The sequence below is a fragment of the Topomyia yanbarensis genome, chromosome 3 (assembly GCF_030247195.1).
Source record: "Topomyia yanbarensis strain Yona2022 chromosome 3, ASM3024719v1, whole genome shotgun sequence".
NCBI classification, from domain to species: Eukaryota; Metazoa; Arthropoda; class Insecta; order Diptera; family Culicidae; genus Topomyia; species Topomyia yanbarensis.
In genome coordinates this window covers 248,835,829-248,855,495 of record NC_080672.1, presented here as the reverse complement: position 1 = coordinate 248,855,495, position 19,667 = coordinate 248,835,829, and the positions used below count along the sequence as shown (strand labels likewise).

Sequence of the window (19,667 nt, the reverse complement as noted above, 5' to 3'; positions counted from 1 at the left end):
TGTCGAACCCCCTCCCCCCCTAAAAGTGTTACGTAATTTATGAATGGTCCCTTATATTTATTGATTACAATGCATAGAAATGTATTATTTATGTATAATATAACTGGTAACAGTGTAACTGGTGTCTGACGGAATCAATTTTTATAGTAAGACCCAGAGTCTGTTCACTTTTGGAGTCAAATACAGAGGAATGCGCTACACTGGATAATAAGACTATTTCTGGAGAAAATTTTCAAAAGAACCTTTTTTGACAGTTGAAAGTGATTTTTACAACAAAATTGGTTTTCTTCAAACCTAAATATCTTCAGGCATTACAATTCGATTTTCAATTTATCGAACTCGGTCACTAAAAACATGACGACAGTAACGCACCGGGTGGAGATATCCCAATTAGCTTCGACAACGTTAGTTATTTTTACACAAGTTGAACGCTAAAGATGGACGTCTGTTCTCTGTGGTATGTGCTTCTCTTTCAATAATAAGCTACTACTCAATGTTTACTTTCCGAAGCACAATAGAATTCCCCTAGAATCTTTGCAAAAATCCAGTTGCTTGGAAAAGATAGCCGAAGACTGTCCAAATTGATAGTATTTATAAGTTCTTCAGTTCTACGCAGTTCTGTGTCGTAAGTGTCCCAGTTATCGCAATGAACACAATTCTCAGCAGATTGCTAAGCTTTTACAGGATTGTTATCACTTCTTCCATCTGACACCACATAAGGACATTATTAAACATACAATTTTTTAAATAACTCAAAGATGTAATTCGGTTTGAGACTCCAAGTTTTCCTAACAGCTTTTCTGTGCTGCCTGAAGGCTTTCCACATTTTTTTGGGTCTGAACTTAATGAGAACAGTTTAGTTTAAATTCTAATATAATTCACACAATACTCACAATTATAGAATTGCGACCTGGATTAAAATTCGCATTTTCGTAAAATTAACGATGTAACATTTTTTCAAATTTGATTCATAGGAAAGTATCTTTATACTGTGAGATTTAACCAAGTTTCTCTGAAAGTATTATATAACATGGGGTCTACTATTAATATTAGATTCAAACTCAACCGATCTTGTTCGATTCAGAAATTCCAATCGATTTGAAAATACTGTGATTTTAAACAATTTGAGGCGGATCGAAATGTTGTTGGCCAGTTATTATGATTGGAAAAATATATGGCTACGAAAGTTGCACACGTTTTCCATCCCCGGTTTTTAAATGATGTCTATAAACAAATTCATTCACACCGATCACTTTTTTTTATTTGTTTGTATCAAGAAACACTAAAATCCTCTGATTATCAAGAGTGATGCTTCTATCACAGTGCTATGGCCTGCCCAATTGTTCAATAGCCCATAGCACAGGAAAGATAGACAAAGATAGTCTACATTTATGTGTTTTTATCAGTTTTCAATAATAATGCAATATAACGAAAATATCTACAAATTTCATTTTCACTGCTAACTGAAAATGTCCCTGGCAGCACTGCTCCAGCGGAATCGTTTCAGACTGCATAACTGCAGTGCTATAGATAATACAACTGTAAGCGCATAAATGAATGGTTATAGTCCTAGTTACCAGTCTTATCTATTTTTGTGAACAAATCTTGCCTGAAACAAACACCAATAGTTACTCCGCCAGAACGGTGATCCTGGTTACTAAATTTCACGCAATCCACATTCCAATGATTAGTTCCAAAAAACTTAATAAACTTAACAGCATTTCAGTGAAAATTTCGTAACTGTTTTTAAAATTTAGATTTATCTATTATATTGTATTATATTGTTATTAGTTGATACATATAATTCCCTTTCTATCTGTTTATTCACTCCTAATTTCATGCACACAAAAAGGTATGAACTTTATGCGCCGCACTCGTATGCCCTAGCACGAATGCGTTTTTGTTTGATCCCGGAACTGAGTCAGGTTTCAACCGAAACTGTTATCACTTAATTTATTTTGACATCAATTTGAGTTATAATCTGGGCCAGCTTCGTCTCAAGCCAAAACCACCTAAACGTGGATAATCATATGATTGAAGCAAAAGATATTATCACTACAGTTAAAAACAAGAAAATTGAATAGCGACAATCGATATTTTGTCAATTCTATGCAAATGCATATCACCGGAAGTAGTGAGCTATATTCGCGCAATGATACGCTATAAAACGCACAACTTTCGAGATTATTTATTGGCATAGAAAAGAAGACAAATCTAAGTTTCCTCTCGAATGCAGCGCATGGAAGGAGCCGAACGCGCCTGAACATTGAAAATTAAACTAAATCCAAACAAATCTAAACCAATGTACATTACCATTTGTACATACAATGGTAGAGTTCAACTCGAGCAATAACATGTATAGCGCATGATAAAATTAACACGCAGCAAGGAAATGACTGCGAGTTGAACCTACACAGCTAAAATTGCCACTCCGTGCGGTGTCCAGGCGGACACTGACTCCTACCAATATTTTCAGGCCAGCCATATAATTCATTCGTTCAGTTTCAGGATTGCGCACGAAGATTTGGATCATTTTTCCGAACGAACATGTTCGCTGCCGAATATGTTCGATGGCACTCATTACCTCACTGCATCGACAATGCGGAACGCGTTAAAAAATTTTGCGATTTCCGATTCTCTCTCTTTTCGTAATCGCATACGGTGTGATGCGGAACGAGTTGTGTGGGTCTGTATCTTTTTAACGAGAGCGTAAACCCCCGACGATGTATAAGGAAACAAATTCATGTACGTTCATGGCGGTGAGCGAGTTTTCCGCACCTTGTTCGTGCCTACTTTCTACTTCTGCCCAAGTCAGACGTACAATCGAACCAAGTGAACAACAACTAGCACCCTCTCGATCTAGTGTGCATTGTCTCGAGAACAAAGGAAACTTTTAATTTATTCTTGCCGTCATGAGTAAAGTTGACGAAAAATCTCTGCTCCGACTCAACACAGCGGTCGTTGACTTTAAATTCTGTTCAATAAGATTGAGTTTTCGTGAAGTGGAATACCTGCTGAAGGTGAAGATGCAGCTAAAGCTCAAGGAGGTTATGTATCTACAGTATCATAATCTTCGTAACGTAGTGCTCATATTATTCAACACGTTAGCACAAGCCGAACATTTCGTTTTGCAGAACAACTTTAAGCACGTGGCTGAAAGTGACAAAGTTGGAATTAAGATTCCCGTCTATATAGAAAAAGACTATGTAGATGTAAAATTACATGACCTATCACCTCGTACCCCTCCTGATCTAATCGCAAAATACATGTCGCAATACGGAGAAGTAGAGTCCGTTACACGTGATACGCGGAGAAATTTCTTCCCGGGTACACCTAACGGTGTTCTTGTGGTGATGATGCGGATCGAAAGACCTATCCCCTCCCACTTGACTATAAGACTCAAAACCCACGAAGCTACTATTAATCAAACTACGTTATGCACCCATGAGGGGCAAACTCCTACGTGCAAGTATTGTAATCAGACAGCGCACCACGGACAACCTTGCACGGAAGAGACAGAGGAGAATGCATCTCTACCGATTGCCAACGCATCCACGGCAAACCAACCCAAAAAAGAATTTTCAATACCAATACCTGAACCACAAACGGTTGCCAAATTTGTGGCAGCTGTTCAGTCCATATTGACAACTGCCAAAGCAGCATCCAGCACCCCTGAAACAACTGTAAGTAACATCGGTGATGAAAATAATAAGAATGACGACGGATTTACATTGGTCACCCGTAAGTGCAAGAAGCAAGAAAGAACATATGGTCGCGAGCACCAAGGCACTTTTAACGATGATGACCTTGATGTGGACAGGAGAGAATTCAATGGTCCCCATGACGCAGTAGGCGAGCCGCGAAAGAAGGTCTTCGCTCGCAATAAAAAGTTGCGCGCACGAGATTCAACGGACAAACAATAATATTTGTTTTTATTTTTATTTTTTACATATTGTAAACACATAAAAGATCCACGGCTCCGTTAAGCTACCGCTGTGAGCCGTGTCAAATAAACGAAATAATAAAAAAAAATCATTCGTGGCATCATCGAGAGTAACTGCATTTGTATACCAAATTGTAGTGAAAATTTGACTTCGTTTTGCAAGAATTGAGTTATACCGGTCAAGGCGCACAAATTAGCAGTTGCATTATTTATAATAAGGATATAAGGAGTCAAAATGTCGTATAAAAGAAGACTATAAGGTGACTTTCCGGGCGATTAGGGCTGCTTTTAATCACGAGATAGTGCTTAGTAAGTCCACATGCTGCTGGCGACAAACGAGTCTCTAGCGGCGAGCTCCTTATAGTGTCAAAAGATCCGAAAGCGAAGAAAGCTCTCGGCCCAGACGGTGTCCCCAACGTGGCACTGAAGATCGCGATCCTGGCATTTTCGAATATGTTCAGGCTAGTTCAACAGAATTTCATGGACTAAGGCTACTTCATAGATAGAACCAGAAGACAAAACCCGGAAAGCCACCAGAAGATCGTATTGGCCTATATTCCAGCTGAATACTATTGGTAAAGCTACCTCAATATACTGACGAACTATGCCAAAAATGAGAACGGACTATCAAAAATGCAGTTCTAATTCCGGAAAGGGATATCGGCGGTGGACGCCATCCGCACAGTCATAGCGAGCGCGGAGAAGGCGTTGAAGCAAAAAAGAAGGGGTAATCGCTACTGCGCCGTCGTTATGATAGACGAGAAGAATGCGTTCAACAGTGCCAGCTGGGTGGCGAATCCCGTAGCGCTGCACAAGATTGCGGGTTCCGGATTATCTATGCAAGGGTCTGAAAAGTTACCTTCAGAAACGAGTACTGGTCTACGAAACGAACATGGGGTAGAGATCGATTAGCGTCACGGTGGGAGTACTTCAGGGCTCTATACTTGACCCAGCGCTTTGAAATATAATGTACAACGGAGTGTTAACACTGGAACTGCCCAGAGGTGTTGAGATCGTAGGCTTTGCAGATGACGTTGTCCTGACGATAGCCAGCGAGACCTTTAAGGAGGTGGAAACATGGAGAGGTGAATTTCCATTTACGCAGTTTTCGTCCGGGCACGGATGCTTCCGGAAGTACTTACGATTTGGATATACTTCGTCACCCATTTGGCCGGAGTGTGAGAACATGCAAGGGACACCCGAAAACGTGGTCTTCGAATGTCCTAGTTTCGAATAAGTTCGTAGGTGTATGCCTGGTGTAGGGTTGGGAGTACCGGTTTTACCGTTACCGAAAACCGGTAAAACCGTCCAAATATCCTATACCGAAATACCGGTTTTATAAGAATGAAAAACCAGTATTTTCGGTAATTTGGTAGGAAGGACTATTTAACAAAAGGGTTTTATAGTTGCACAGCTTTGAAACGCTTTAAAAAGCTTTTCACTTGCTAGTGTTTTCAAATTAGGTGCCATGCACAGTAAGTTTACCTGTTTTAGGACTTTTTAATAATGATATAAGCAGGGGAATAGTGCTTATGTAAGCAGCGATAACAACCAGAAAAAATCCCACATGTCAAATAAAACTTATCAAAAGATGGAGGAACAAGAAAATCTGCAAGACAAAATCAATCAACTCCATATTCCCATACTCCATTTTGTATTCAATTTATTCACACTACTGGCAAATCTATAGCGCATAGACCTATCATAGAACTCTGACAATAGATTCTGCAGTTTTCATCAGCAATACTGCCTCAGGGTACGTTGAAATGAAATTAAAAGAAGATTGTTACAAAGCACTGGTTTTCAAGACAAGGCGGAATTTATGCTCAAGTGGTTTCATAAATTGAGTATGAGTGTTCAAATGACACTTTTGGATACCAGTGACAAATTTGACCTTGATCAACCTGTCCTATAGCGTTTTCGTTTTCGATAGGCTGAAACCCGTTGCAATTTATGGTAAACATCACCTTTACGTCCGAGCAACCAGAAAACAACTTCAAGTCTGATTTTCTAAGTATTTGTTATTCAAATATCGGAACGCTTACTGCATCTAGCTAACCAATGTGCTTTTTGGACTAATACGCGACGACACTTTGCATAATACGATACACAAACCAGATGCAGAATCATATCCTATTTTTTTATTTTGATTGTAGAGGTTTTGATCTTAGGGTCATACGGCTCTCTTTTTGAGTTAGAAAAATTTCTTACCCTTTTTTGCGGGATTGAGAATCGAACCCAGGTGAGCTGCGCATAAGGCAACCGATTTACCAACTACGCTATTCCCGCCCCTTAATGTGGACTTTAAAAAGATCATAATATCATAAGAGTAATCAAATCAACATTCATAAAGCTTATTCGATATTGGAGTACTGTAAGAGCCAATCGTGTTCTCTGCTAAATGATCAAATGCCCAATTGGCTTTGTACGTTGAGCGATTATTTTGTTAACAAGGTTTGTAATTTTTTTTAATACCGGTTTCTACCGGTTTTTTCATTTTCAATACCGAAAATACCGGTTTTTTAAAATCCTCCGGTTTTCCCAACCCTAGCCTGGTGTGACAGTTGACAATATCTTCGAAGAGATTTGCGACGACGAGCATATCTGGAACGGTGTCAACAGAGTAGTTACGAGTATAATCTCTGAACTTCAGAGGAAGTGGCGAAGGGACCAACAAACAGCGCCATCGGCTAGAAAGCCATCGTGAAACCACAAATCGGGTTCCGGGAGAAATTCCGCCAACGAAGAACTCTCCGACAGTGCAGACTAGGTCCACCGCCAGGGACTAGTTGAGTGGTATGAGACATAGATACGGCTTCAGTGAACGCCAAGTTCACCGGACCGACCTCGACACCCTACCGGATCGATCATGATTGCTAATTGGCTAACGAAACAAACACCGGTACCGAGAAAAATAGAAGAAAGAGGTGCGACAAAAGCACAATGAGCCCCCACGAAGTAACACCTTGCTGTAGTTCCGTGGGAAGAAGAACGAACAAAAGAGTAAGGAGTGTTTTAGTGGTATGGCACCAACGTGAGTCGTTAGTCCCACACATTGCCAATACACCAATATACTACAGGCCAGGATTTTGAAGCTTTTTAAACCTTACTATAAAAAAAACCTATTTTAATCCACCTAGCGGTGCAATTGTGCCTTTCTCAATCATGAATCACGAGAATGTGTGCGTTGTTTAAATTCATTAAAACTTTTAAATGCATATATTACATTTTATTATTATACATAACATGACAACTATATTCAGGAAAATAAATCATTATTCGAGTTCTAAAATTTTGAAAAAGAAAAAACAGCCACGGTAATATTGAACTGAAAAAAGGTGCGAAATCGGCAAAGTCCCAAAAATCTCGACGTTTCATGCATTTTAAAGATATTTGGCATCAAAAATACGAATTCGATTTCTGAAATTTCATGGGGTCCCCCCTTTGAAAAAAAAATTAGAGTTCCGACTTATATGGGAATTTCATATATGACCGGACGATTTAGTCTATATTTCCGGACCCATATAAGCGATCCGTGCGAAATTTTATAGACATCTGTGGGGATATTATAGCTATCATTTGGGACTAAGTTTGTGAAAATCGGCTAAACCATTTCCGGGAAACTGATGTGAGTTCGTAAATTTTGAAAGATGGCCGCTTTTCCCGGGCACTTCCGGAACCGTCTATGGTGGTCAATGTAGTCAACGAAAGTTTGGTTGGCCGTCGGTGACCTAGAACAGAAAATTTAAGTTGTTTGAGAGACATTTTAGCGAAATTTTTACCTTTTTTGCTTTCATCGGAGCATTGGTTTGAATCACAATTTGCTATGTGATCGCACGCCACAACCTGTAACTCCGGAACCGGAAGTCGGATCGGGATGAAATTAAATAGCCATTTGCGGGGACGCAATACCTTTCATTTGAGGCCAAGCTTAGTCGAATCGGTCTAGCCATCTCCGAGAAACCGATGTGACTGTTATTCTGAATTTAGATACTTCCGCCGGGGCTTCCGGAACCGATGATGGTGGCCAATGTGGCCAAATAGACTTTGAATGGATGTTAGTGACCTAATACTACAAATCGAAGCAGTTGTGGTCATATTTTGGAAAAAAAAATCACCTTTATACATTCATTGCAGAATTTATTAAAATCGACATTTTCTGCGTGTTCGTACTCATCACCCTGTAATTCCGGAACCGGAAGTCGGATCCATTAGAAATTCAATAGCAGCCTATGGGAACGTTGCACCTTTCATTTGAGACTAAGTTTGTCAAAATCGGTTCAGCCATCTCTGAGAAAAATGAGTGACATTTTTGGTTACATACACACACACATACGCACATACACACACACATACATACATACACACATACATACACACACAGACATTTGCCGAACTCGACGAACTGAATCGAATGGTATATGTCACTCGGCCCTCAAAGTAATTTGATGTCCTTTTCAGTTGATTTTTAGCCTCTGCGATAGTACGACTGTAACGGTTTATATGGCAAATTTCCATGTGACCTTACTAATCAATCTATAGCTACTGAACCGAACGTCAGATCTGGAACAAATCTTAAAGTCAATGGAAGTACTGTTTCTTTCATTTGAAATAAAATTTGTAGTAATCGGTTCCAGCTTTAAGCTACCAACTATCAAGCTACCAACTAATCGACAAAGCCGATTTGGATGGTGTGAATATCAGGAAAAAAGTTTTTCGGGTAGTGATTGAACAAAGGAATTTTGATTTGAACCATTATTACTAATCTTTATGCAAAAAAAACCTTTCAAAATCCGACTTTTATACGGAAAAACACCAACATTCTTGAAGTAGTTCTTTCGTGAAACCCTTCTTTGAATCAGTAAAGAATTTTAAAGCTTAACTTTTGTTTTAATTCTAATAATTTTTTGATGATCAATTCGGGAGATATCAATTTCACAGCACTTTGTGGAGGGAAGGTCGTAACACCGTTAATTAAAATGAAATTCAATTAAAAATTACTCTATAGTATTCACAAGTAAAAGAAAGTGATGAACATTCCTAAACCTTTTCGATCCGAAACATGTATGCTTAAGTGTACTAATTAACTTAAGACACCCTTTTCAACGCAAACTACTGTTTTGTGTTGTCGAATTTCGAAGTCAATCACAAAAAGCTGCAAAAGTGTGTTTTTTCGCATGGAGTAAAATAGTTAGTTTACCTTTTTTTAAAGCGTGCTTTTCTTTGTAAATTTCAAAAAAATCGTTTTGTAATTCAATTTACTTCAAGAGGCATCATAAATACTATCCCATAGCAGTTGTATTTGATTGGTTTGGAAATATTCCTCGACAAATTAAATTTTCCGTTTTTTCGAAATAATGAAAAAAACAAATAGTGAAACTCAATATGCTCAATATGCCCAATTGCTTAATATCTGTATGATTAAAAGCCCGAGAATTGAATCGAACCAGACCATGAAGTACATTAATCAATTCCTTTTAATCCAGAGTCAATATTTTATAACGAATTGGTTTAACTTTTTCGACAGAAGTGCAGTGTAGCTCAGAAAAAAACACTTAGCAGTATGTTCCATGACGTGAGTACATGGTAGTCGAATGATTTAATTCGCCACTACCACCTTTACGGCGTGTTTGGAAAGTACCCTGTAAAATTCTCATAACACTGCCAGAATCATGTCACCATCTGTGCCCCATAGCGTCATAAACAGTTCTTATTTGCAACCCACCGCGTTTAATTTTTTCTGACGCCCATGAACACACAAATCGCGCTTCACACACTAGACATTACTCATCACTTCCTATATTGCACAAAATTTGCGAAATATTCTGATGTCCACGTTAGTGGACACACAAATACTCACTTATTGGTCATCTTCACAGGGCTAAGGCGTTGAAGTATGAAAATGGGAGGAAAATAAAACGGCCAAGACGACGGTCCTCTGCTAATGAGGAAGGGTCGGTAGTTTTTGCGCCATTCGACCATTTGCACATATGTGTTGGGCAATCCGCAAGAAATTAAAATTATTCGTGAAATAAAAATAAATGAAAGTTTGTGTGTGTTTTCATATGGCATTTTTCGCGATGTTCTTTTTCACTACTTCGTCGCCGTTAGGAAGCATCGCGACCTAAGAATAATAAGTTGAAGAGTGAAAACACAACGGGCATCCTTACACACACTTCACTTAGATGACCATGGCAATAGAAAAAATATATAAATTTAGAATTACCTTCTCATTTCACGATAACACGTTTTTTTTTTAGTATTCACATGATGGTTCTTTGAGTGTATGTTGCATCCGCACATTGGTGGTTATTTTATGCAAATTTAATGATGACGTGCAATGATTAACCTTATATGCGACAATTAATTGAGGAATCGAATTCAGGGTCATTATTCAACACAGTACCAAAATATATTCCTTTTAACATGAACTGTTGTTCCCAAGGGAAAAATCACTCCCTTACTCCACATGCGAATAAAGATTATTATTCGCCATAACGTCGCACTGCCATTGAAATTATATTACTAATTTTGCGAAGCATGAGAGAAAGTATTGCAAAGAAAAACAAAAAAACAGTTACATTTCATTTGTTTGTGTTTCGTTTCAATGACATTCACGACAGATACACATTCGTCACAGAGCACAGAGCAACTATCGTTCTCACTGTCAACCTGGTCAAACGTTTCGTGCTGCGATATTAAAAATAAACGGTTTTTAATAACTTATTCAAAATCAACCTATGCATCAACACCCCAGGGAGTTCGATTTAGAACATTTCTCATCCTCTGCCTTCTCATGTGCTCACTACATCACCTTTCTGTCGATATTCACTCGAATTTGCCGAAAAATTATTATTTTCAAATTAATGCACGCTATTTTTTCTCTAAATCGCTCTCGACTTTTCGGTGGTTCGAAAATTGGAAGATATCAAATTTACAGCAAAGACGCTAGAGATAACAGTGATAAAAAACACAAATTATATATTTGAAAATACAGGTATTCGAATCTTCCACTCCTCGGCCAGACGGTATCGAAAAAACGTTCACACGGCGTCGCGTCTCAATCCCAACTGGTGGCAAATGAAAATGGAAAATGTAATCTAACGATACACGACCAACCAGCTGTAGAAAAGGAAAAAACCAGCTACTAACAAACTAACCGAGAGAACCGTCGAGAGCCGAAGAGAGCGAAAGAGAGTGGAAATTCGTTGCTCAACATGATATGTTTTCCCACCTGCAGCACTCATCTGTAACCACGTTGGGAATATTTTTGTCGATAAAATTTTCACTGTAGTTATAGTTCAACGCAACAAATACATTCTTATTCATTATTATTTATTTATCTACGTACATCACTGACAGGCCGGAAAAGGCCACAGTACTGATATCCTAAGCTAACTATTCTGTAAAATATCATTAGCCTCGTCCTTATCACATCTCGGCTCAAGTGGAACTCAATTGAATCATTTTTCCTAGGTTACTCGTTACCTTTAGAAACTTGCCCCAAGAACGATTTACAGTCTGCTATTTACGAACATTTGCCGTGCTAACTGATGGTGTGGAAATAGAGAGAGAGTGAGATCTGTTTTTCATTACTGCTCAAACAGGTAGCTGCCGAAGTTCACACGATGAAAATAAATTACAGTCAGTACAGACCTAACTCGATAGTAGTTGGCAGGATTTATTTGTCAATGTGAACAATATTGGTAAGCTTAGTGGGAGTAAGTAAGATTTTTATACATTTACATTCATGCATTTTTGAATGACGAGCTAACGCGGAAAAAAGAAGGACACAGATTGGAGATGATGCGAACTTCTGCGGATTTAATTTGAAAAATGTCATAAGTTACCTACTGTGGCCAAAAAAGTACAACAATTCCATCAAATTGGTTCAAATTGCGGACAACATCACAAAATTAGGATTCAATTTATGTTTAAGTTTTCAATTACTCGTGCAACTGTTCGGGATCCGCATCGTGTTCTCCGGTTTGCATTTATTATATGTATTTAGATTTAGAATTGACAGTCAAATTCGAATAATATCGTTTGCGTGATATTGTTACCACCATTTAGCAATGCAAAATTACCGATTCAATTTCTAACTTACATAACAGTCGGTTTTGGAATTGGTGGCGAGATCGACGGTAAACATACTTTCGCCGACGACATGAAAATTTTTCGATAAATACGGGATAAAACCGACGCCAAGTTTCTTGAGAGGGAACTGGAGAGCTCTAGTACGAGGTGTGATCTAAGCAGAATGGTTTTAAACCCGAGTAAATGCTCAATTGTTACGTTCCCGCGGAAACGAGACTAACTGTAACTACCTTTTCATCGATTCGAGCATTACCAGACACTCTCGCATCAAGGATCTCGGAATATCAACAGTAATAACAATAACAAATGCAACAACAAAGATAGCAAGTGCAATAAGAATAGGAACCGCAATAAGTACAACAATAACAATAGTCACAACTACAACCAAAATAGAAACAACAACAATAGCAACAAAAGCAAGAGCTACAGGTGCAATAATACCACCAACAACTTCAATAGAAACAGGTACAACATAAACAATAACGACCACAACGGAAACAGAAACAACAACATTAACAGCAGTAACAACAACAGCAACAACAGAAACTGCAACAACAACTACAACAGAAATAACAACAACCACAACGAAAACAGAAACAGCAGTTACAGCAACAACAACAACAACAACAACAACTGCAATAGAATCAACAATGGTCTTAACAACAATCACCATAACAATCAACATCATTCTTCATCTTGCTCTTGTGAACGTTCGTGTTTTCGCCAATTTTAACGCACTTCTCAGAGGCAGACCAGGACAAACATGACGCAGCTGGTTAGTTTTAGATAATATTTTTACGCATAACGAATCACAACCAACTTCGTGAAAGCCACTGAAATTTTGGTTTACTGTCAAAATTTTTATAGAATGAGGAGCACTAAAAAGATGAACGAAATCCATAAGAATATATTAGGCTCCTCATTTTCGATAATTCTAGGTACCGAAACAAGTTGGAATGAGGATGTAAAAAGTGAAGAGGTTTTTGGTAGTGACTATAATGTTTTTAGAGATGATCGTGATTTACGACTAACTCAAAGAATGTCAGGCGGAGGAGTTCTCATCGCAGATTCATCTATATTTAATTCCGATCTTATTGTTTCACCAAAATTCAAAAAATTTGGAAATGTATGGGTTAAAGCACATATCGCTGATGAAATCCACATTTTTGTCTCAGTGTACTTTCCACCGGATCTAACTTGCAAATCAACATATGAGATTTTCTTTCAAGCAGCTGAAAAAATAATCTCTAATTTTCCTCCAGAATTTAAAGTTCATATTGATGGTGATTTTAATCAGCGCAACTTAGATTTTATTCCTGACTCTGAAAATGAGAGCATTCTACTTTCTGTCGTTGGTGAAAACGAAACATTACAATATATGTTTGAGAAAATTGCATTGCTAGGTCTCAATCAAATAAACCATATAAAAAATCAACACAATCGTTATTTAGATCTGCTGTTAACAAACATTAATGAAGATTTCTGTGTTGATGAATCTCATTCTCCCTTATGGAAAAATGAAATGTTTTACACTGCAATAGAATTCTCTATTTTTGTGCACCAGAATCATAATTCCATTGATTGTGACTTCGAGGACGTCTTCGATTATAGAAAAGCAAATTATTGAAATATTAAATATAAATTAAGCTGTGCTAATTGGCAGTCCCTTTCAAAGAATCAAGAGAACATTGAATGTGCAGTGGAGATATTTTATAATATTTTATGGCAAATAATACAGGAGGAAGTTCCACTCGCGAAAAAACGACGAAATCATGCATCCAAAAAACCAGTTTGGTTCAACAAGGAAATTATTAATTTGAAAAATCGTAAGCAAAAAGCTCACAAAATTTACAGGAAACACAATAATCAGGATAATTTGGAAAAATACCTCAACATTCGTGACCAACTAACTTTGGCTATTTCTTCGGCACTAACTGTATATAATGCGAAAACTGAAAATGAGATCATGTCATGTCCAAAAAACTTTTTTAATTACATCAAAACGAAGTTGAATTCTTGCAGGTATCAGAATATATTGGCTCAAATGGCCAGGGTGAAACTTCAAAAGATATTTGTAATCTCTTCGCAACATTTTTTCAAGAAACTTATTCTAACTATTCAGACAATGATCGTGACTTTGAATATTTTTCTTATTTTCCTGATCATTCAAGGGATGTTGATGTCAGTCACATTAATGTTCAAGATATCTTGTCTGGTCTCAATGATCTAGATGCCACTAAACGCTCAGGACCTGATGGAATTCCACCTGCTTTCATAAGGAATTTAGCAACTGAGCTCACGTCACCTTTATTCTGGCTGTTCAATAAGTCACTAGAATCTGGTATTTTCCCAAAAGATTGGAAAAAATCTTTTTTAATACCTATTTATAAATCGGGTAAAAAATCTGATATTCGCAATTATCGTGGAATTGCCATTCTGTCTTGCTTTCCCAAACTTTTCGAATCCATCATAAATAAAAATATTTTCAACCAAGTCAAACAAAAAAAAACAAATTCACAACATGGGTTTTTTAAAGGCCGTTCAACCAGTACAAACCTTTTAGAATTTGTTGACTACTCGTTAAATTCCATGGATAAAGGAAATCATATAGAAGCTCTTTACATTGACTTCAGCAAAGCTTTCGATAAACTGGACATTCCCATGTTAATTTTCAAACTTGAAAAATTGGGAATCGAGATGAGACTCCTCAATTGGATTAAGTCGTATTTAACAGATCGCCAGCAAATAGTAAAATTCTATGAGATGAAATCTGATATAATTAAAGTTACTTCGGGGGTTCCTCAAGGTTCACACCTCTTCTTTTCATTTTATATATCAACGACATCTCTCTTATTTAAAAAAAAACATTAAAATTTTCATATATGCGGATGATATGAAGCTATTTTTAGAAATTAGAAATAATAATGACTATAATGTTTTACACTTCTTATAAAAGAAATGTATAGAATTCGCTCAAACTCTCAAGATTTTTTTCACAATGAAACACAAATCTTTTATACATGGTGTTGTAAATGTTTACTGGAATTAAATGTTAAAAAATGTAATCTCATGACTTTTAGCAGAAAACAAATCACGGCCTCCGTGTCAGTTACATTAGATAATCAAACAGTTCAGAAATGCGATAAAATAAGAGATTTAGGAGTTTTCTTAGATAAAAAATTAAAATTTATGGAACATTACAACACAATTGTTCATAGAGCTAGTAATATGCTTAATTTAATAAAACGCTTCGGATATGACTTTCATGATCCTTACACAATTAAAACTCTTTACGTAGCATATGTTCGATCTATTTTAGAATATTGTAGTATTGTTTGCTGCCGTTGTGTGTTATTCTCGCTTTGCAGGCAGGGTACAATCACCGTCGCCAGTGGGATAATCATATGTTCTTTCTGGGATGTCACCATACCGAGGGACAGCATAAGGGTTAGTGCATTGGGCCGGAGTCTCCAAGGTTGCGAGTTCGAATCTTGCTTCTGGGGGGAATTTTTTTCACATGATTGCTTAGCTTCACTCACCATTTCCGATCGTTTTCCCCGTTGGATACCACCAGTTCCAAAATAAATAAGCTGAAATAAAAATTAGACAATATAAAAAAGTTATAAAATTAAGAGAGTAAATTAAATTGTTTCAAGCAAACAAACTGTCATCCAATAATAAAAAGAACTGACTGAACCGAATTAATAAAATGAAGAAACTGAATAAAATATATGAAATTGGAAAAATTAACAATTTAATTAAATGATTAAAATAAATGAAATAAATAACATGAATAAAACCAAAAAAAAATGAATTGCTAAGATAAAGAATATGAATAATATGGATAAAATTAACCCTTTCATACCTAATAGTTTTCTGGCACATATATGTTTTCAAAACCGTTTTTCTTAAAAATGTTAAAGTAAAAAAACACGAAAAACCTCAATTGATCAAGATAGCTGCCTATCTAGCAATATGAGAAGCTGCTCAATTTTTACATACCGATCCTTAATTCACATCTCCTGCTAAGTTGTCAATAGTTCGAATGGGTAGAAAAGATAGCTGAAAGCAGTCTACATTGATAAAATTTACCAGTTTTCAACAATAATTGAAGATAACGAAGTTATATCAAAATATAATTTTTCACCGATAACTGAAAATGTCTTTGGCGGTACTGCTCCAGTGAAATCCAATCAGAACAACTGCAATAACTTCAGTACGGATATTTCTTGTAACTATTAGCGCTCAAATGAATGGTGATAGTCACAATTATTAGTTTTACTTTTTGTGAGCAAATCTCGTCTAACCCCAAAGTTATAGCTGTTTGAAAACGTGGTTGTATTTTTTTTTATTCATTTCGTTTATTTGATAGGCACAAATGCGTTAGCTTGGCGGTGCCAAATTCTTTTGTTTTTACATTTTGTATATTTTAAAACTAGGAGGTTACAATGTTGAAATATTTTTTTAAAAAAGAAAAATTTTACAGCTATCTTAAGACTAGAAATAAGATTCTATATACAAGAGAGGGGGCGAAAGATTTTTTTTATGAAAAAATTTTAAAACAAGGAATTCAATAGTAATAATTTTTAGGAAATATTTACAGTTATCTTAAAACTAACAATATAGTTTGGTACACAAAAGGGGGAACAAATATTTATGAGAAAATTCGCAGGTGTTTTAAGACTAGGGATACAATTCTATTTACAAGATGGGGGACAATAGTTTTAACAAAGAGGTAAAATTACAACTATCTTAAAACTAGGAATACAGAATACAAATTTGAACTTTTTTAGCGGAGACTTATGCTTGGTCAAGATATTCAGAGGGGGGCTGTAGATGCAGTTGTATCAAGGACAGGGGAGAGAAAGCGTAGATGGTGACCGGGAGAGAAGAGCAAAACTTGCAACTTTCCCTCAAACGGGAGATCAGCGAAAGATTACCGCCTCAGTCTAGTAGGTCGGATTGGCGGATGGTATTCTTTGGACCCGCGGGGAATCCTTCAAAAGTCATCGGACCTTGAGTCGCTCTCGCTTCAGTTTCCGTAGTGGTAAGTGCGACGGCGGTTACATAGTTGCAGTCTGGAGCTGATCGGTCCCACAAGGCAAGAGAAAGCTTCTAAAACGAGAAATAAAAAGAGAGGGGCTAAATTGGGATATTTGTCGTTTTTATGAAAGTATAAATAAGGGACATATAGGGGAAATCACGATTTGCCAGTATATCTCGGACTGGGACATTGGGTGGTCTACCTCGGGCCCGAAGGGAATCCTTTAACTGAGACCTGGCGTCCAAGTACCCGGCGCATACCCAGACAACGTGCTCGATGTCGTGATAGCCCTCGTCACAAGCGCACAGACTACTCTCCGCAAGCCCAATACGCCGCAGATGCGCATCCAAGGTGTAGTGGTTGGACATAAGTCGGGACATTACACGAATAAAATCCCGACCCACATCCATCCCCCTGAACCAAGGCTTCGTTGATACCTTTGGGATAATGGAATGTAGCCATCGTCCAAGTTCACCATTGCTCCACGAGGTTTGCCAACTGTTGAGTGTCCTCTGACGACAAATACTAAAAAATTCGTTGAAGCAGATTGGTCTTTCGTATATGTCACCATTTAATGCGCCCACCTTTGCTAATGAGTCGGCCTTTTCATTGCCCGGGATAGAGCAATGAGAGGGGACCCAAACAAAGGTAATTTGATAAGATTTTTCAGATAACGTACACAAGGACTCCCGTATCTTCCCCAGGAAATATGGGAATTGCTTTTTGGGCTTCATCGCACGAAGAGCCTCGATGGAGCTGAGGCTGTCCGAAATGATGAAGTAGTGATCTGTGGGCAGAGTGTCGATGATCCCAAGGGTGTACTGAATTGCAGCTAACTCTGCGACGTAAACTGAAGCGGGATCATTGAGCTTGAATGAAGCGGTGATAGTATTGTTGAAGATACCGAAGCCAGTGGACCCATCGAGATTTGATCCGTCAGTGTAGAACATTTTGTCACAGTCGACTTCTCGGAATTTATTATAAAATATATTGGGGATCACTTGCGGGCGTATATGGTCCGGGATTCCACGAATCTCTTCCTTCATGGATGTGTCGAAGAATACAGTAGAATCAGAAGTATCTAGGAAACGAACACGGCTGGCAGAATATGAAGAAGGATTAATGCTCTGTGCCATGTAGTCGAAGTACAAGGCCATAAATCGGGTTTGAGAATTAAGCTCGACGAGCCTCTCGAAGTTTTCAATCACCAACGGGTTCAGAATGTCGCATCGGATGAGCAATCGATATGAGAGTTCCCAAAATCGATTTTTTAGCGGAAGAACGCCCGCCAGCACTTCGAGACTCATCGTATGGGTCGAGTGCATGCAACCCAAGGCAATGCGCAAGCAACGATACTGGATTCTCTCCAGTTTGATGAAGTGTATGTTCGCAGCGGAGCGGAAACAGAAACACCCGTACTCCATCACCGACAATATCGTTGTTTGGTATAACCTGATCAGGTCTCCTGGGTGAGCACCCCACCATGTTCCAGTTGTTGTTCGGAGAAAATTGATCCTTTGTTGGCATTTCTGTTTCAGATACCTAATGTGACATCCCCAGGTACCTTTAGAGTCGAACCAGACCCCGAGATATTTAAATGTGAAAACCTGGTTGATCGTTGCACCCATTAATAGAAGCTGGAGTTGCGCCGGCTCACGCTTCCTAGAAAAAACAACCAACTCAGTTTTCTCCGTGGAGAACTCAATACCCAGCTGAAGAGCCCAAGCAGACAAATTGTCCAAGGTATTTTGTAATGGTCCTTGCAAGTCGGCAGCTTTGGGCCCTGTAACAGAGACCACCCCGTCGTCTGCAAGTTGCCTTAGCGTGCATGAATTGGCAAGACAATCGTCAATGTCATTCACGTAGAAATTGTAGAGCAGGGGACTTAGACATGAGCCCTGGGGAAGACCCATGTAGCTAAATCGCGATGTTGTTAAATCGCCATGCGAAAAGTGCATGTGCTTTTCAGACAACAGGTTTAGCAAAAAGTTATTTAAAATTGGCGAAAGACCATGCTGGTGCAGCTTCTCTGACAGAATGTTGATAGAACCTGAGTCAAAAGCCCCCTTAATATCCAAGAAGACTGATGCCATCTGCTCTTTGTTAGCATAGGCCATTTGGATTTCTGTAGAAAGCAACGCAAGGCAATCGTTCGTCCCTTTGCCTTTGCGGAAGCCAAATTGTGTATCTGACAGTAAGCCATTTGCTTCAACCCAATTGTCGAGGCGAAACAAGATCATTTTCTCGAACAACTTGCGAATACAGGACAGCATTGCAATCGGCCGATATGAGTTGTGGTCGGAGGCTGGTTTTTCTGGTTTTTGGATGGCGATGACCTTCACTTGCCTCCAGTCATGAGGGACAATGTTACCCTCAAGAAACTTGTTAAATAAATTCAACAAGCGCCTTTTTGCAGTGTCAGGTAGATTCTTCAGCAAGTTGAATTTGATTCTGTCTAACCCTGGGGCGTTATTGTTGCATGATAAGAGAGCAAGTGAGAACTCCACCATCGAAAACGGTGTTTCGTTCGCGGTATCGTGAGGAGACGCGGCGCGGTACGTTTTCTGTACCGGGACAGAGTCC

General features: G+C 38.2%; 1 protein-coding gene across 1 annotated transcript in view; it reads right to left on the bottom strand.

Annotated features, from left to right (window-relative positions):
- LOC131688740 (uncharacterized) overlaps nucleotides 1-11,010 on the bottom strand; it is a 342,957-nt gene extending 331,947 nt beyond the window's left edge. The window contains exon 1 of the mRNA XM_058973225.1: nucleotides 10,758-11,010. The gene's annotated coding sequence lies outside the window, so the exon portion shown is untranslated. The remainder of the gene's footprint in view (nucleotides 1-10,757) is intronic.
- Nucleotides 11,011-19,667: the final 8,657 nt, after the last annotated feature.